The sequence below is a fragment of the Cebus imitator genome, unplaced genomic scaffold (assembly GCF_001604975.1).
Source record: "Cebus imitator isolate Cc_AM_T3 unplaced genomic scaffold, Cebus_imitator-1.0 Scaffold119, whole genome shotgun sequence".
Classification (NCBI taxonomy): Eukaryota; Metazoa; Chordata; class Mammalia; order Primates; family Cebidae; genus Cebus; species Cebus imitator.
The window spans coordinates 3,056,224-3,062,179 of record NW_016107434.1 but is presented as its reverse complement, the minus strand read 5'-3'; the positions used below and the strand labels follow the sequence as shown (position 1 = coordinate 3,062,179).

Here is a 5,956-nt window from a genome sequence, read left to right as displayed (position 1 = left end):
ACAGGAAAGGGAGAGTTCCATCTGGCTGTTGGGCTGATGGGATGGGAGGGCTTCTTGGAAAGGCTGGAACTTGAGTGACACCAACACAGATGGGTAGGGCTGGAAGCTGAGCATGGAGCTTGGGCAGGACTGGGGACAAGAAAGGAAGGCCATCCGGCTAGACAGGCTGAAAGCACATTATGACAGATAAAGAAAAAAGTCACGGTCGTCTTGTTATTTTAGCTCAACCACTTAAAATTTGGTGTGTTTACTCCAATCTTTGCTGTGTATCTTTTTATACAAAGTATCTATTCATTTTTATTTAATACTAAAGCACAAGCATCTTTCCATCTGGCTGCATGGTCTCTATTCCTGTGATTATAAATGGCTATGTAGTGTTTAGTCCAATAGCTGTACCACAACATATTAACCACTCCCTATTGTGAGACATTTAGTGTTTCCCAATTCATTTTAGACACTTAATGTTTCCCATATTTTGGATTAATTTTCCTCAGGATAAATTCCCAGAAGTCAAATTACTGGGTCAAAGGCTATAAAACATTTTAACGACTCTTGATATCGTATTGCCGAACTGTTTTCCAAAAAGGAGTTACCAATTTATAAACCATCACCAGCAAAATATGAAATACCACTTTTGCAACATTCTCACCAGCATTGTGTTTTATAAAAATTTTTATATTTTCTTTGCTAATTCAAATTTTAAAAAAATTACTGTTTTATTTTGAATGTCTTTTATTACCAACTTGGTCAAATATCTTCCCATGTGTTTACTATTTTTAATTTCATTTTTGTGAGCTGTTTGTTTATGCTCTTGGAATTTCAATGTTTCTCTTATCAATTTGTATGAACATTTTACATAATAAAAATACATGGCCTTTGGCTGTCACATTTTCTGCAAATATTTTCCCATGTTTTCTGACTTTGAATTCTGGTTATTATTATAGTATTTTGCTAGCATACGTTTTTTATGTTTATGTAGTCAGATTTGTCATTTTTATTCTCCTTTGTGATTTCTTCTTATCCTTCTAAATGCACAAAATTGTTGCCTCTTCAGAAGTACTACTGACATTTGGAATAATTCTTTTAATTTTTCTATTTGCAACTTAACTCTTTAATCCATGTTATTTATTTTAGTGTATGTGAAATTGTTATCCAATTATCCCACCAGCATTTGTTAAATAATTCTGTCCTTTCCTACTTTGTTTCATGTGTTTAACAAATACTTAAGTGTCTCATACATACCAAAAGCTACTCAGAGCTCAGAGCACAGCAGTAAATAAGAACAACTTATCCTGCATAGCTTGTTTTACTACACATACCAATGCATGTTCATTTCTGGACTTACTTTTCTTTTAGCCTTAACATTCTATAAGGCTCATGAAGCTTCCTTTTCCAGCACCAGAGCAGACCATTTCTTAGAAGGATTTCATATTTATTAACTCCCTGGGGACATAGGAGCCCTACACTCAGAGTTCTCTTAATGCACAATCACGGTGTACGCAGTCCTATACCGGAGAGGCTGGTTTACAATCAAAAGATGCCTTGGCGTGCATGAAATTTGAGCAAAATCAGGCAAAAATAATGCCATGCTTCCATCTTCTCAAGAAGGAGGATCTTGCCAACAGGCTGGATTCTTTAAGTCCAGCTGGATGAGGCTCCCTTGTACCTGGATGAACGCTGGTACTTGCGTTTGTTTTTTTGGCTGAACCAGCTCTTCATTGGATTGACACATTTTTTTTCCCCTTGGAAATGTTAATATATTCAGTAGAATCATGACTAGATCTTAGTGTCCTGGGAATCATATTGTCTCTCTGAAGTGACATTGCATCACTCTGTCTTTGTGTACTGTATTGATTAACGTTTAACCTTAAAAGGACCCTCTTACCTCTGCTAATTCCTCTGGCCCCCAGATTCAGGCATCAAGTGGTGTTTATTTTGTTTACACTTATATTTGATTGCTTTGTGATGAGAGTGGTTTGTGATGAGAATAATGAGACTTATCTAGCCCAAATCTAGGTGACTGCTTTGTAATGAGAGAAACTAAAGTTTCTGCATTTACAAAAAATGGTATTTCTTTTGTAAACTACCATATCATTATTTTTGGAAATTTTCCATGTGAATATTTAATATAAGTTATTTTACATAACCCATAAACATCCAACTATAGCCAATTTATCAACATTTAAATTATATTATTTTATATCCATATTCATATTTTATCTCTTTAGTCTATCATAACCTGATGGCTATATGTTAAAATCTACTACTATCAATAAGTGACTGTCATTCTCTTATTTCTTACTGTTTTTAACTTTTGTCATTTTGATGCTATGCTAGTTGGCATATCCAAGGGTATAAATGTTTCATTTTAATTGTGTTGGTAACTGGCTGCTAAATATAAACTGATAAATCACAGATTGTATTTCTTTTATTAGCTTGCCACTCTCGTTCTGTTGATTTGTGTTTAATTGGTAAATCTTTTACTATCCTTTTATTTTTAACCTTTCTGTATCTTTCTGATGATTCATCCAGTTCATCTGTGATGGCTACCTTCAGAGATTTTGTGGGGATGCATATTATTCCACATTAACCCAATAGATGCAGAGGTTAAACAGACACATCAGTACACTTGGTATTGATATATTTGAAGCTTTATATAATCTTGGCACTATAGCCCCCACTGTGCTTGCTATAGGGCAGGCTCTCTGGTGTGTCAATACATGTCTTGACTTTTGAAAGCACCCTAGCATTAAGTGCCAGGAATTATCCAACTTGGCTCAAGGCAAAATGCGTGTCTTAATGCTCCATTAGTAATTAATGAAGGAAGCAAACACAGTTTCCCTTATGGAAGGCCTGCCAAGGCTCTGTTTACCTCTGTGCACCAGTGCCATTAAAATGAATGCAGCACTTGTTAGGAAGCAACAGATGTTTAGCACTACGCAGATACATTAGAACACAGACTCTTTTTAAACTGCATTTAACGACGTCAAATCAAGAAACACTCACTGAGGTAGGAACTGAGGGAGATACGCAGAAGTAAAAAATTCTGTCCTTTCCACTCCATGAGCTAGAATTTTAGACAATTAAACAGGTATAGAAAATATGATAATTTTAACATTATACAGTTGCAAATATAGCCAAATGCTAGTTATCTGGATCAGTATAATATTTAGGTTATGTTGATCTATTGTACCTAAAGCCAAGTCAAACAAAAGAATATGATGCTATCGATTCCATTTGGTCTGTTTATCCCAGCCTCCTTAACTGTCTTACTGCAGTAACAACCAACAACAAATCAAAAAATCAATCTAAAAATATTTATTAAGCACATAACATGTAATCAAAACCTGGATTAGGTACTAGAGAGTCAATGATGAACCAGAAAAAAATATAGGCTCTGCTCCCATAGTCTATAGAGAAACAAAAAGAAACGAACATAATACAGGCAGTTTTAATGCACTTATAATGTAACTGGGATTACAGCAGTGTGTCACCGCTGTGTAGAGGAGAAGTATCTAGCCCAGATTTAGGTCACGGAAGACTTCCTGTAGCAACATGCTGTGTACCAATAATCATGTTAGGTGCCATAGAAGATATAAATGCGAAAGACATAGTTCCTATTCTCTAGTTGGTTCTTCATCCTAGTTGGTTATACAAGACTAACGCAATAAGCCAGTAGTATATTATATAATAAGATATATTCCCAACATAATGTATTATAGTATAGAAAACAGACTACTGTACAAAGCTAGCTAGGTTGGAGAGAAGTTAAGAAGTTCGGCTCTAAGAGTGTTGCTGAAACTCAGGAGTGAAGTGACAAGGATTGGAATTAGAGTGGCTACAACATGAGTCAAATAAGATTTCTAGCAGTGCACAGGAGAGATGAGTCAAAAGCTTGTGAGGTTTCAAAATCTGCTGATTTGAGAAAAGAATGCCATTAATAAAGATAGGATCTTTCACTTACAGCTTTAAAATTATTTCAGGCAATTAATTAATTCTGTCCTGTGATGATGCTTTATTTATGTTTCCACCACAGCCATGGCACTCTACAAATGTCTCTAGAATAAATGGAAAATATTTAATTCTTGCCAAATGAGTTTTAAGCCCAGTTGTGTTTATATAAACGTTGCTTTATGTAATAAAATTGGTACCATGCAGCTGTTTATTTCCAAGCTCTGGATATCAAATCATTGGTAGACTTTCTTCGTGTTGCCATGGCAATAAAGTTGTACTCAGTTATAATTGTCAAGGGAGTGAGAAATAAAGAGAGTGGGTCTTATTTGAGTCAGAGCCCTTCAATCTCCTTCTTGGCCTGTGCTGGAACCCTGCGTAAAAATCTGCCAATCTTTCGACAGCATCCTGCTCTTTTCTGCATTCCCATCCTCTGCTATGTGCCTCCCATTCTCCCTCCCGCATGAGTCCCTTTGAGGTTGGCAGTTCAGCTGGGAAGTTGACCTGGTTGGTTTCAGTCTCTCCCTGGCCTTGGCAATCTGATCAACCTCAGTTCCAAGCTTTGCCACCCATGGTCTTGTTAGGTGTCAACAGAGCCCTGAGCAGCATCCCCAAGGACCACCAGCTGGAGTCTAGCAACTCCAATGCTCGCTTGTCCAGAACGGGGCACACTGACTTTTCTGGTTACTTAAAAACTCCCTTGGCTTTCAAATCCATTTTCCTGTCTCCATGATTTTGAAGATCAGTTGTTAGTATCTAGTAAACAGAAATATGAAAATTGAATACCTTCTGACCCCCAACGTTTTCTTGGCTCTGAACAGTCATGGCCTTTTCGTTACACTGCTTGGGTTTTTTTCATTGTTTAGTTTTAGAGTAAATCTCTGTTATCACATCTTATCTTGATGTCATTTGATTCTCCAAAATGTTGTGCATAAAACAATCTGAATTAACTGAGGTTTCTGATTATAATAACATCTCACTTATCTCTTCACTAGAGAATGCGGTTTCATGTAGTATTCAGATCGCGGAAGCATCCGCTTTAGGATCCAGATTTATTTAACCATTTTAAAGGAAAATGTTCCACTATGAATATTAGGTAAATATTTTAAACAGCAGCTTGGGAATATGACTTTGCCTGTATTGCTGGGAATATCAATGACTATACACTGTTGTAACAGTGTATTCTCAGAGTCTTAAAGGGCATTCGGATATAAAACTATATTAAATGGTCCCAGATGCAATAGTTTTTAATGTTCTTTGTCACCTCAGTCCTTCTAAGCTATTAATTCTAGTCATCCCAAACCCTTTCCATGATGAAATACAGTAACTTGAGAGTGCACCTAGGCCCTGCACGTCTAATGTAACCCTGCCCCCCACAACACACACACACACACACCCACACGGGGATCTTATCCAAATGTCAATTCTGATGCAAGGTGAAGGGTGCGGCCTGAGGTTCTGCACTCCTCACAAGTTCCCAGGTAGTGCAGATGCTGCTGGTCCACGAGCCGCACTTTCAGTAGCAAGGGGCTAGAAAATGAGAGAGCCAGGTTTATTAGAATTATATATAAAATGAAATTAAATTAGCTCTGGGAGAGCACCTAAGCCAATCTTGCTTTATGGAATTTGTGACATCCAGTGTGGCTGCTAAGAACCTTCTTAAAAGTCTGCAGTTTCAGAGAAAGGAGCTGTCACTGCAGTTGCAGTCCTTTAACTTAAGGTTTTACTCTACAGAGGCACTTGCTCACACTCTGCAAGAAAAGGATCCTGCTACCCCATTTCTCACTTACACTAATTCTGTGGGAATTAGAGGTAAACACCTCCCTTGAAAGTGAGTTCTCACGGTATAAGCAAGGTCCTTTGCAGAGCCTGATAATGTCCACTATGATGCAAGAGCTCTCCTGGCTGGGGCCGGTGGAGTCAGTTTTGATGAAAGTTAAGGTTGGTCAGAAATTAAGAACATAAATGGGACCTGGGCTACTTCCTCTTTTCTTTTTCTTTCTTT

At 37.4% G+C, this 5,956-nt stretch overlaps 1 protein-coding gene across 3 annotated transcripts in view; it reads right to left on the bottom strand.

Moving 5' to 3' along the window:
- Positions 1-5,956, bottom strand: part of LOC108311892 (neuroendocrine protein 7B2) — a 51,986-nt gene that overhangs the window by 16,475 nt on the left and 29,555 nt on the right. The gene's annotated exons all lie outside the window — the stretch shown is intronic.